A 12728-nucleotide genomic window follows, 5' to 3' on the forward strand; every position below is an offset into this window, starting at 1 on the left:
AAAAGGCCTGAAAAATACGAGGAGCCTGAAAAAGCCTGAAAAATACGAGGAGCCTGATAAGGTGTGAAAAATATGAGGAGACTGAAAAAGCCTGAAAAATACGAGGAGCTTGAAAAGACCTGAAAAATACGAGGAGCCTGAAAAGGCGTGAAAAATACGAGGAGCCTGGAAAGGTGTGAAAAATACGAGGAGCCTGAAAAGGTGTGAAAAATAGTAGGAGCCTGAAAAGGTGTGAAAAATACGAGGAGCCTGAAAAGTGTGAAAAATACGAGGAGCTTGAAAAGGCCTGAAAAATACGAGGAGCTTGAAAAGGCCTGAAAAATACGAGGAGCCTGAAAATGTGTGAAAAATACGAGGAGCCTGAAGAGGTGTGAAAAATAGGAGGAGCCTGAAAAGGTGTGAAAAATACGAGGAACCTGAAAAGTGTGAAAAATACGAGGAGCTTGAAAAGGCCTGAAAAATACGAGGAGCCTGAAAAGGCGTGAAAAATACGAGGAGCCTGAAAAGGTGTGAAAAATACGAGGAGCCTGAAAAGGTGTGAAAAATACGAGGAGCCTGAAAAGGTGTGAAAAATACGAGGAGCCTGAAAAGGTGTGTAAAATACGAGGAGCCTGAAAAGGCCTTTAAAATACGAGGAGCCTGAAAAGGTGTGAAAAATACGAGGAGCCTAAAAAGGCCTGAAAATATGAGGAGCCTGAAAAGGTGTGAAAAATACGAGGAGCCTGAAAAGGCCTGAAAAATATGAGGGGCATGAAAAGATGTGAAAAATACGAGGAGCCTGAAAAGGCCTGAAAAATATGAGGAGCCTGAAAAGGTGTGAAAAATACGAGGATGCTGAAAAGGTGTGAAAAGTTCGAGGAGCCTGAAAAGGTGTGAAAAATACGAGGAGCCTGAAAAGGTGTTAAAAATACGAGGAGCCTGAAAAGGCCTGTAAAATACGAGGAGCATGAAAACGCCTGTAAAATACGAGGAGCCTGAAAAGGCCTGAAAAATTCTAGGAGCCTGAAAAGGCCTGAATAATACGAGGGGCCTGAAAAGGCGTTAAAAATACGAGGAGCCTGAAAAGGTCTTTAAAATACGAGGAGCCTGAAAAGGTGTGAAAAATACGAGGAGCCTGAACAGGTCTGTAAAATACGAGGAGCCTGAAAAAGTGTGAAAAATATGAGGATCCTGAAAAGGCCTGAAAAATACAAGGAGCCGGAAAAGGTGTGAAAAAAAAGAGGAGCCTGAAAAGGTGTGAAAAATACGAGGAGCCTGAAAAGGCGTGAAAAATACGAGGAGCCTGAAACGGCCTGAAAAATACGAGGAGCCTGAAAAGGCGTGAAAAATGTGAGGAGCCTGAAAAGGCGTGAAAAATACGAGGAGCCTGAAAAGGCGTGAAAAATATGAGGAGCCTGAAAAGGTGTTAAAAATACGAGGAGCCTGAAAAGGTGTGAAAAATACGAGGAGCCAGGAAAGGCCTGAATAATACGAGGGGCCTGAAAAGGCGTGAAAAATATGAGAAGCCTGAAAAGGCGTGAAAAAAACGAGGAGCCTGAAAAGGTGTGAAAAATACGAGGAGCCTGAAAAGGCCTGTAAAATACGAGAAGCCTGAAAAGGTGTGAAAAATATGAGGAGCCTGAAAAGGCCTGAAAAGACCTGAAAATAAAGGAGCCGGAAAAGGCCTGAAAAATATGAGGAGCCTGAAAATGCGTCGAAAATCCGAGGAGCCTGAAGGGCCTGAAAAATACGAGGAGCCGGAAAAGGCCTGAAAAATATGAGGAGCCTGAAAAGGACTGAAAAATACGAGGAGCCTGAAAAGGTGTGAAAAATACGAGGAGCCTGAAAAGGTGTGAAAAATACGAGGAGCCTGAAAAGGTGTGAAAAATACGAGGAGCCTGAAAAGGCTTGAAAAATACGAGGAGCCTGAAAAGGTGTGAAAAATACGAGGAGCCTGAAAAGGCCTTTGAAATACGAGGAGCCTGTAAAGGCGTGAAAAATACGAGGAGCCTGAAAAGTTGTGAAATATACGAGGAGCCTGAAAAGGTGTGAAAAGTACGAGGAGCCTGAAAAGGTGTGAAAAACACGAGGAGCCTGAAAAGGTGTGAAAAATACGAGGAGTCTGAAAAGACCTGTAAAATACGAGGAGCCTGAAAACGCCTGTAAAATACGAGGAGCCTGAAAAGGCCTGAAAAATTCGAGGAGCCTGAGAAGGCCTGAATAATACGAGGGTCCTGAAAAGGCGTGAAAACTACGAGGAGCCTGAAAAGGTGTGAAAAATATGAGGAGCCTGAAAAGGTGTGAAAAAATCGAGGAGCCTGAAAATCTGTGAAAAATACGAGGATCCTGAAAAGGTGTGTAAAATACGAGGAGCCTGAAAACGTGTGAAAAATGCAAGGAGCCTGAAAATGCGTGAAAAATACGAAGAGCCTGAAAAGGTGTGAAAAATACGAGGAGCCTGAAAAGGTGTGAATAATACGAGGAGCCTGAAAAGGTGTGAAAAATACGACGAGCCTGAAAATGTGTGAAAAATACGACGAGCCTGAAAAGGTGTGAAAAATACGAGGAGCCTGAAAAGGTGTGAAAAATACGAGGAGCCTGAAAAGCTGTGAAAAATATGAGGAGCCTGAAAAGGTGTGAAAAATATGAGGAGCCTGAAAAGGCCTGTAAAATACGAGAAGCCTGAAAAGGTGCGAAAAATATGAGAATCCGGAAAAGGCCTGAAAAATATGAGGAGACTGAAAAGACCTGAAAAATACGAGGAGCCTGAAAAGGCGTGAAAAATACGAGGAGCCTGAAAAGGTGAGAAAAATACGAGGAGCCTGAAAAGGCCTGAAAAATACGAGGAGCCTGAAAAGGCGTGAAAAACACGAGGAGCCTGAAAAGGTGTGAAAAATACGAGGAGCCTGAAAAGGTGTGAAAAATACGAGGAGCCTGAAAAGGTGTGAAAAATACGAGGAGCCTGAAAAGGAGTGAAAAATAAAAGGAACCTGAAAAGGTGTGAAAAATACGAGGAGCCTGAAAAGGTGTGTAAAATACGAGGAGCCTGAAAAGGCGTGAAAAATACAAGGAGCCTGAAAATGCGTGAAAAATACGAGGAGCCTGGAAAGGTGTGAAAAATACAAGGAGCCTGAAAAGGCCTGAAAAATACGAGGAGCCTGAAAAGGTGTGAAAAATAAGAGGAGCCTGAAAAGGTGTGAAAAATACGAGCAGCCTGAAAAGGTGTGAAAAATTCGAGGAGCCTGAAAAGGTGTGAAAAATACGAGGAGCCTGAAAAGGTGTGAAAAATACGAGGAGCCTGGAAAGGTGTGAAAAACACGAGGAGCCTGAAAAGGTGTGAAAAATACGAGGAGCCTGAAAAGACCTGTAAAATACGAGGAGCCTGAAAACGCCTGTAATATACGAGGATCCTGATAAGGCCTGAAAAATTCGAGGAGCCTGAAAAGGCCTGAATAATACGAGGGTCCTGAAAAGGCGTGAAAACTACATGGAGCCTGAAAAGGCCTGAAAAATACGAGGAGCATGAAAGGCCTGAAAAATACGAGGAGCCGGAAAAGGCCTGAAAAATATGAGGAGCCTGAAAAGGCCTGAAAAATATGAGGAGCCTGAAAAGGTGTGAAAAATACGAGGAGCCTGAAAAGGCCTGAAAAATACGAGGAGCCTGAAAAGGTGTGAAAAATACGAGGAGCCGGAAAAGGCCTGAAAAATATGAGGAGCCTGAAAAGGCCTGAAAAATATGAGGAGCCTGAAAAGGCGTGAAAAATACGAGGAGCCTGAAAAGGCGTGAAAAATACGAGGAGCCTGGAGAGGCCTGAAAAATACGAAGAGCCTGAAAAGGTGTGAAAAATACGAGGAGCCTGAAAAGGCGTGAAAAATACGAGGAGCCTGAAAAGGCGTGAAAAATACGAGGAGCCTGGAGAGGCCTGAAAAATACGAAGAGCCTGAAAAGGTGTGAAAAATACGAGGAGCCTGAAAATGTGTGAAAAATACGAGGAGCCTGAAGAGGTGTGAGAAATACGAGGAGCCTGAAGAGGTGTGACAAATAGGAGGAGCCTGAAAAGGTGTGAAAAATACGAGGAGCCTGAAAAGGCCTGAAAAATACGAGGAGCCTGAAAAGGCGTGAAAAATACGAGGAGCCTGAAAATGTGTGAAAAATACGAGGAGCCTGAAAAGGTGTGAAAAATACGAGGAGCCTGAAAAGGCGTGAAAAATACGAGGAGCCTGAAAAGGTGTGAAAAATTCGAGGAGCCTGGAAAAGTGTAAAATATATGAGGAGCCTGAAAAGGCGTGAAAACTACGAGGAGCCTGAAAAGGTGTGAAAAATACGAGGAGCCTGAAAAGGTGTGTAAAATATGAGGAGCCTGAAAAGGAGTGAAAAATACAAGGAGCCTGAAAAGGCTTGTAAAATACGAGGACCCTGAAAAGGCCTAAAAAATTCGAGGAGCCTGAAAAGGCGTGAAAAATACGAGGAGCCTGAAAAGGCCTGAAAAATACAAGGAGCCTGAAAAGGTGTGAAAAATATGAGGAGCCTGAAAAGGCCTGAAAAATACGAGGAGCCTGAAAAAGCCTGAAAAATACGAGGAGCCTGAAAAGGTGTGAAAAATATGAGGAGACTGAAAAAGCCTGAAAAATACGAGGAGCTTGAAAAGACCTGAAAAATACGAGGAGCCTGAAAAGGCGTGAAAAATACGAGAAGCCTGGAAAGGTGTGAAAAATACGAGGAGCCTGAAGAGGTGTGAAAAATAGTAGGAGCCTGAAAAGGTGTGAAAAATACGAGGAGCCTGAAAAGTGTGAAAAATACGAGGAGCTTGAAAAGGCCTGAAAAATACGAGGAGCCTGAAAATGTGTGAAAAATACGAGGAGCCTGAAGAGGTGTGAAAAATAGGAGGAGCCTGAAAAGGTGTGAAAAATACGAGGAACCTGAAAAGTGTGAAAAATACGAGGAGCTTGAAAAGGCCTGAAAAATACGAGGAGCCTGAAAAGGCGTGAAAAATACGAGGAGCCTGAAAAGGTGTGAAAAATACGAGGAGCCTGAAAAGGTGTGAAAAATACGAGGAGCCTGAAAAGGTGTGAAAAATACGAGGAGCCTGAAAAGGTGTGTAAAATACGAGGAGCCTGAAAAGGCCTTTAAAATACGAGGAGCCTGAAAAGGTGTGAAAAATACGAGGAGCCTAAAAAGGCCTGAAAAATATGAGGAGCCTGAAAAGGTGTGAAAAATACGAGGAGCCTGAAAAGGCCTGAAAAATATGAGGGGCATGAAAGATGTGAAAAATACGAGGAGCCTGAAAAGGCCTGAAAAATATGAGGAGCCTGAAAAGGTGTGAAAAATACGAGGATGCTGAAAAGGTGTGAAAAGTTCGAGGAGCCTGAAAAGGTGTGAAAAATACGAGGAGCCTGAAAAGGCCTGAAAAGACCTGAAAATAAAGGAGCCGGAAAAGGCCTGAAAAATATGAGGAGCCTGAAAATGCGTCGAAAATCCGAGGAGCCTGAAGGGCCTGAAAAATACGAGGAGCCGGAAAAGGCCTGAAAAATATGAGGAGCCTGAAAAGGACTGAAAAATACGAGGAGCCTGAAAAGGTGTGAAAAATACGAGGAGCCTGAAAAGGTGTGAAAAATACAAGGAGCCTGAAAAGGTGTGAAAAATACGAGGAGCCTGAAAAGGCTTGAAAAATACGAGGAGCCTGAAAAGGTGTGAAAAATATGAGGAGCCTGAAAAGGCCTTTGAAATACGAGGAGCCTGTAAAGGCGTGAAAAATACGAGGAGCCTGAAAAGTTGTGAAATATACGAGGAGCCTGAAAAGGTGTGAAAAGTTCGAGGAGCCTGAAAAGGTGTGAAAAACACGAGGAGCCTGAAAAGGTGTGAAAAATACGAGGAGCCTGAAAAGACCTGTAAAATACGAGGAGCCTGAAACGCCTGTAAAAGACGAGGAGCCTGAAAAGGCCTGAAAAATTCGAGGAGCCTGAGAAGGCCTGAATAATACGAGGGTCCTGAAAAGGCGTGAAAACTACGAGGAGCCTGAAAAGGTGTGAAAAATATGAGGAGCCTGAAAAGGTGTGAAAAAATCGAGGAGCCTGAAAATGTGTGAAAAATACGAGGATCCTGAAAAGGTGTGTAAAATACGAGGAGCCTGAAAACGTGTGAAAAATGCAAGGAGCCTGAAAATGCGTGAAAAATACGAAGAGCCTGGAAAGGTGTGAAAAATACGAGGAGCCTGAAAAGGTGTGAATAATACGAGGAGCCTGAAAAGGTGTGAAAAATACGACGAGCCTGAAAAGGTGTGAAAAATACGACGAGCCTGAAAAGGTGTGAAAAATACGAGGAGCCTGAAAAGGTGTGAAAAATACGAGGAGCCTGAAAAGCTGTGAAAAATATGAGGAGCCTGAAAAGGTGTGAAAAATATGAGGAGCCTGAAAAGGCCTGTAAAATACGAGGAGCCTGAAAAGGTGTGAAAAATATGAGAATCCGGAAAAGGCCTGAAAAATATGAGGAGACTGAAAAGACCTGAAAAATACGAGGAGCCTGAAAAGGCGTGAAAAATACGAGGAGCCTGAAAAGGTGAGAAAAATACGAGGAGCCTGAAAAGGCCTGAAAAATACGAGGAGCCTGAAAAGGCGTGAAAAACACGAGGAGCCTGAAAAGGTGTGAAAAATACGAGGAGCCTGAAAAGGTGTGAAAAATACGAGGAGCCTGAAAAGGTGTGAAAAATACGAGGAGCCTGAAAAGGAGTGAAAAATAAAAGGAACCTGAAAAGGTGTGAAAAATACGAGGAGCCTGAAAAGGTGTGTAAAATACGAGGAGCCTGAAAAGGCATGAAAAATACAAGGAGCCTGAAAATGCGTGAAAAATACGAGGAGCCTGAAAAGGTGTGAAAAAAACAAGGAGCCTGAAAAGGCCTGAAAAATACGAGGAGCCTGAAAAGGTGTGAAAAATAAGAGGAGCCTGAAAAGGTGTGAAAAATACGAGCAGCCTGAAAAGGTGTGAAAAATTCGAGGAGCCTGAAAAGGTGTGAAAAATACGAGGAGCCTGAAAAGGTGTGAAAAATACGAAGAGCCTGGAAAGGTGTGAAAAACACGAGGAGCCTGAAAAGGTGTGAAAAATACGAGGAGCCTGAAAAGACCTGTAAAATACGAGGAGCCTGAAAACGCCTGTAATATACGAGGATCCTGATAAGGTCTGAAAAATTCGAGGAGCCTGAAAAGGCCTGAATAATACGAGGGTCCTGAAAAGGCGTGAAAACTACGAGGAGCCTGAAAAGGTGTGAAAAATACGAGGAGCCTGAAAAAGTGTGAAATATACGAGGAGCCTGAAAAGGCGTGAAAACTACGAGGAGCCTGAAAAAGTGTGAAAAATACGAGGAGCCTGAAAAGGTGTGTAAAATACGAGGAGCCTGAAAAGGCGTAAAAAATACAAGGAGCCTGAAAATGCGAGAAAAATACGAGGAGCAGGGAAAGGTGTGTAAAAACGAGGAGCCTGAAAAGGCCTTTAAAATACGAGGAGCCTGAAAAGCTGTGAAAAATACGAAGAGCCTGAAAAGGTGTGAAAAATACGAGGAGCCTGAAAAGGTGTGAAAAATACGAGGAGCCTGAAAAAGCCTGTAAAGTACGAGGAGCCTGAAAAGGTGTGAAAAATATGTGGAGCCTGAAAAGGCCTGAAAAATACGAGGAGCCGGAAAAGGCCTGAAAAATAGAAGGAGCCTGAAAATGCATGAAAAATACGAGGAGCCTGAAAGGCCTGAAAAATAAGAGGAGCCGGAAAAGGCCTGAAAAATATGAGGAGACTGAAAAGGCCTGAAAAATATGAGGAGCCTGAAAAGGTGTGAAAAATCCGAAGAGCCTGAAAAGGCGTGAAAAATACGAGGAGCCTGAAAATGCGTGAAAAATACGAGGAGCCGGGAAAGGTGTGTAAAATACGAGGAGCCTGAATAGGCCTTTAAAATACGAGGAGCCTGAAAATGCGTGAAAAATACGAGGAGCCTGGAAAGGTGTGTAATGTACGAGGAGCCTGTAAAGGCATGAAAAATATGAGGGGTCTGAAAAAGTGTGAAAAATACGAGGAGCCTGAAAAGGTGGGAAAATATGAGGAGCCTGAAAAGGCCTGTAAAATACGAGGAGCCTGAAAAGTTGTGAAAAATATGAGGAGCCTGAAAAGGCCTGAAAAATACGAGAAGCCGGGAAAAGACCTGAAAAATACGAGGAGCCTGAAAAGGCGTGAAAAATATGAGGAGCCTGAAAAGGTGTGAAAAATACGAGGAGCCTGAAAAGGTGTGAAAATTATGAGGAGCCTGAAAAGGTGTGAAAAAATCGAGGAGCCTAAAAATGTGTGAAAAATACGAGGAGCCTGAAAAGGTGTGTAAAATACGAGGAGCCTGAAAACTTGTGAAAAATGCAAGGAGCCTGAAAATGCGTGAAAAATACGAAGAGCCTGGAAAGGTGTGAAAAATACGAGGAGCCTGAAACGGTGTGAATAATACGAGGAGCCTGAAAAGGTGTGAAAAATACGACGAGCCTGAAAATGTGTGAAAAATACGACGAGCCTGAAAAGGTGTGAAAAATACGAGGAGCCTGAAAAGGTGTGAAAAATACGAGGAGCCTGAAAAGGTGTGAAAAATATGAGGAGCCTGAAAAGGTGTGAAAAATACGAGGAGCCTGAAAAGGCCTGTAAAATACGAGGAGCCTGAAAAGGTGTGAAAAATATGAGAATCCGGAAAAGGCCTGAAAAATATGAGGAGACTGAAAAGACCTGAAAAATACGAGGAGCCTGAAAAGGCGTGAAAAATACGAGGAGCCTGAAAAGGTGAGAAAAATACGAGGAGCCTGAAAAGGCCTGAAAAATACAAGGAGCCTGAAAAGGCGTGAAAAACACGAGGAGCCTGAAAAGGTGTGAAAAATATGAGGAGCCTGAAAAGGTGTGAATAATACGAGGAGCCTGAAAAGCTGTGAAAAATACGAGGAGCCTGAAAAGGAGTGAAAAATAAAAGGAACCTGAAAAGGTTGAAAAATTCGAGGAGCCTGAAAAGGTGTGTAAAATACGAGGAGCCTGAAAAGGCGTGAAAAATTCAAGGAGCCTGAAAATGCGTGAAAAATACGAGGAGCCTGGAAAGGTGTGAAAAATACAAGGAGCCTGAAAAGGCCTGAAAAATACGAGGAGCCTGAAAAGGTGTGAAAAATACGAGGAGCCTGAAAAGGTGTGAAAAATACGAGCAGCCTGAAAAGGTGTGAAAAATTCGAGGAGCCTGAAAAGGTGTGAAAAATACGAGGAGCCTGAAAAGGTGTGAAAAATACGAGGAGCCTGAAAAGGCCTGAAAAATACGAGGAGCATGAAAAGGTGTGAAAAATACGAGGAGCCTGAAAAGGTGTGAAAAATACGAGCAGCCTGAAAAGGTGTGAAAAATTCGAGGAGTCTGAAAAGGTGTGAAAAATACGAGGAGCCTGAAAAGGCGTTAAAACTACGAGGAGCCTGAAAAGGTGTGAATAATACGAGGAGACTGAAAAGGTGTGTAAAATACGAGCAGCCAGAAAAGGCGTGAAAAATACAAGGGGCCTGAAAATGTGTGAAAAATACGAGGAGCCTGGACAGGTATGTAAAATACGAGGAGCCTGAAAAGTGTGAAAAATACGAGGAGCTTGAAAAGGCCTGAAAAATACGAGGAGCCTGAAAAGGCGTGAAAAATACGAGGAGCCTGAAAAGGTGTGAAAAATACGAGGAGCCTGAAAAGGTGTGAAAAATACGAGGAGCCTGAAAAGGTGTGAAAAATACGAGGAGCCTGAAAAGGTGTGTAAAATACGAGGAGCCTGAAAAGGCCTTTAAAATACGAGGAGCCTGAAAAGGTGTGAAAAATACGAGGAGCCTAAAAAGGCCTGAAAAATATGAGGAGCCTGAAAAGGTGTGAAAAATACGAGGAGCCTGAAAAGGCCTGAAAAATATGAGGGGCATGAAAAGATGTGAAAAATACGGGGAGCCTGAAAAGGCCTGAAAAATATGAGGAGCCTGAAAAGGTGTGAAAAATACGAGGATGCTGAAAAGGTGTGAAAAGTTCGAGGAGCCTGAAAAGGTGTGAAAAATACGAGGAGCCTGAAAAGGTGTGAAAAATATGAGGCGCCTGAAAAGGCCTGTAAAATACGAGGAGCATGAAAACGCCTGTAAAATACGAGGAGCCTGAAAAGGCCTGAAAAATTCTAGGAGCCTGAAAAGGCCTGAATAATACGAGGGGCCTGAAAAGGCGTTAAAAATACGAGGAGCCTGAAAAGGTCTTTAAAATACGAGGAGCCTGAAAAGGTGTGAAAAATACGAGGAGACTGAACAGGTCTGTAAAATACGAGGAGCCTGAAAAAGTGTGAAAAATATGAGGATCCTGAAAAGGCCTGAAAAATACAAGGAGCCGGAAAAGGTGTGAAAAAAAAGAGGAGCCTGAAAAGGTGTGAAAAATACGAGGAGCCTGAAAAGGCGTGAAAAATACGAGGAGCCTGAAACGGCCTGAAAAATACGAGGAGCCTGAAAAGGCGTGAAAAATGCGAGGAGCCTGAAAAGGCATGAAAAATACGAGGAGCCTGAAAAGGCGTGAAAAATACGAGGAGCCTGAAAAGGTGTTAAAAATACGAGGAGCCTGAAAAGGTGTGAAAAATACGAGGAGCCAGGAAAGGCCTGAATAATACGAGGGGCCTGAAAAGGCGTGAAAAATATGAGAAGCCTGAAAAGGCGTGAAAAATACGAGGAGCCTGAAAAGGTGTGAAAAATACGAGGAGCCTGAAAAGGCCTGTAAAATACGAGAAGCCTGAAAAGGTGTGAAAAATATGAGGAGCCTGAAAAGGCCTGAAAAGACCTGAAAATAAAGGAGCCGGAAAAGGCCTGAAAAATATGAGGAGCCTGAAAATGCGTCGAAAATCCGAGGAGCCTGAAGGGCCTGAAAAATACGAGGAGCCGGAAAAGGCCTGAAAAATATGAGGAGCCTGAAAAGGACTGAAAAATACGAGGAGCCTGAAAAGGTGTGAAAAATACGAGGAGCCTGAAAAGGTGTGAAAAATACGAGGAGCCTGAAAAGGTGTGAAAAATACGAGGAGCCTGAAAAGGCTTGAAATATACGAGGAGCCTGAAAAGGTGTGAAAAATATGAGCAGCCTGAAAAGGCCTTTGAAATACGAGGAGCCTGTAAAGGCGTGAAAAATACGAGGAGCCTGAAAAGTTGTGAAATATACGAGGAGCCTGAAAAGGTGTGAAAAGTTCGAGGAGCCTGAAAAGGTGTGAAAAATACGAGGAGCTTGAAAAGGTGTGAAAAATACGACGAGCCTGAAAATGTGTGAAAAATACGACGAGCCTGAAAAGGTGTGAAAAATACGAGGAGCCTGAAAAGGTGTGAAAAATATGAGGAGCCTGAAAAGGTGTGAAAAATACGAGGAGCCTGAAAAGGCCTGTAAAATACGAGGAGCCTGAAAAGGTGTGAAAAATATGAGAATCCGGAAAAGGCCTGAAAAATATGAGGAGACTGAAAAGACCTGAAAAATACGAGGAGCCTGAAAACGCCTGTAATATACGAGGAGCCTGATAAGGCCTGAAAAATTCGAGGAGCCTGAAAAGGCCTGAATAATACGAGGGTCCTGAAAAGGCGTGAAAACTACGGGGAGCCTGAAAAGGTGTGAAAAATACGAGGAGCCTGAAAAAGTGTGAAATATACGAGGAGCCTGAAAAGGCGTGAAAACTACGAGGAGCCTGAAAAAGTGTGAAAAATACGAAGAGCCTGAAAAGGTGTGTAAAATACGAGGAGCCTGAAAAGGCGTAAAAAATACAAGGAGCCTGAAAATGCGAGAAAAATACGAGGAGCAGGGAAAGGTGTGTAAAATACGAGGAGCCTGAAAAGGCCTTTAAAATACGAGGAGCCTGAAAAGCTGTGAAAAATACGAAGAGCCTGAAAAGGTGTGAAAAATACGAGGAGCCTGAAAAGGTGTGAAAAATACGAGGAGCCTGAAAAAGCCTGTAAAGTACGAGGAGCCTGAAAAGGTGTGAAAAATATGTGGAGCCTGAAAAGGCCTGAAAAATACGAGGAGCCGGAAAAGGCCTGAAAAATAGAAGGAGCCTGAAAATGCATGAAAAATACGAGGAGCCTGAAAGGCCTGAAAAATAAGAGGAGCCGGAAAAGGCCTGAAAAATATGAGGAGACTGAAAAGGCCTGAAAAATATGAGGAGCCTGAAAAGGTGTGAAAAATCCGAAGAGCCTGAAAAGGCATGAAAAATACGAGGAGCCTGAAAATGCGTGAAAAATACGAGGAGCCGGGAAAGGTGTGTAAAATACGAGGAGCCTGAATAGGCGTTTAAAATACGAGGAGCCTGAAAATGCGTGAAAAATACGAGGAGCCTGGAAAGGTGTGTAATGTACGAGGAGCCTGTAAAGGCATGAAAAATATGAGGAGTTTGAAAAAGTGTGAAAAATACGAGGAGCCTGAAAAGGTGGGAAAATATGAGGAGCCTGAAAAGGCCTGTAAAATACGAGGAGCCTGAAAAGTTGTGAAAAATATGAGGAGCCTGAAAAGGCCTGAAAAATATGAGAAGCCGGGAAAAGACCTGAAAAATACGAGGAGCCTGAAAAGGCGTGAAAAATATGAGGAGCCTGAAAAGGTGTGAAAAATACGAGGAGCCTGAAAAGGTGTGAAAAATATGAGGAGCCTGAAAAGGCCAGTAAAATACGAGGAGCCTGAAAAGGCCTGAAAAATTCGAGGAGCCTGAAAAGGCATGAAAAATACGAGGAGCCTGAAAAGGTG

This window comes from Cervus elaphus, unplaced genomic scaffold, assembly GCF_910594005.1.
Source record: "Cervus elaphus unplaced genomic scaffold, mCerEla1.1, whole genome shotgun sequence".
Classification (NCBI taxonomy): domain Eukaryota; kingdom Metazoa; phylum Chordata; class Mammalia; order Artiodactyla; family Cervidae; genus Cervus; species Cervus elaphus.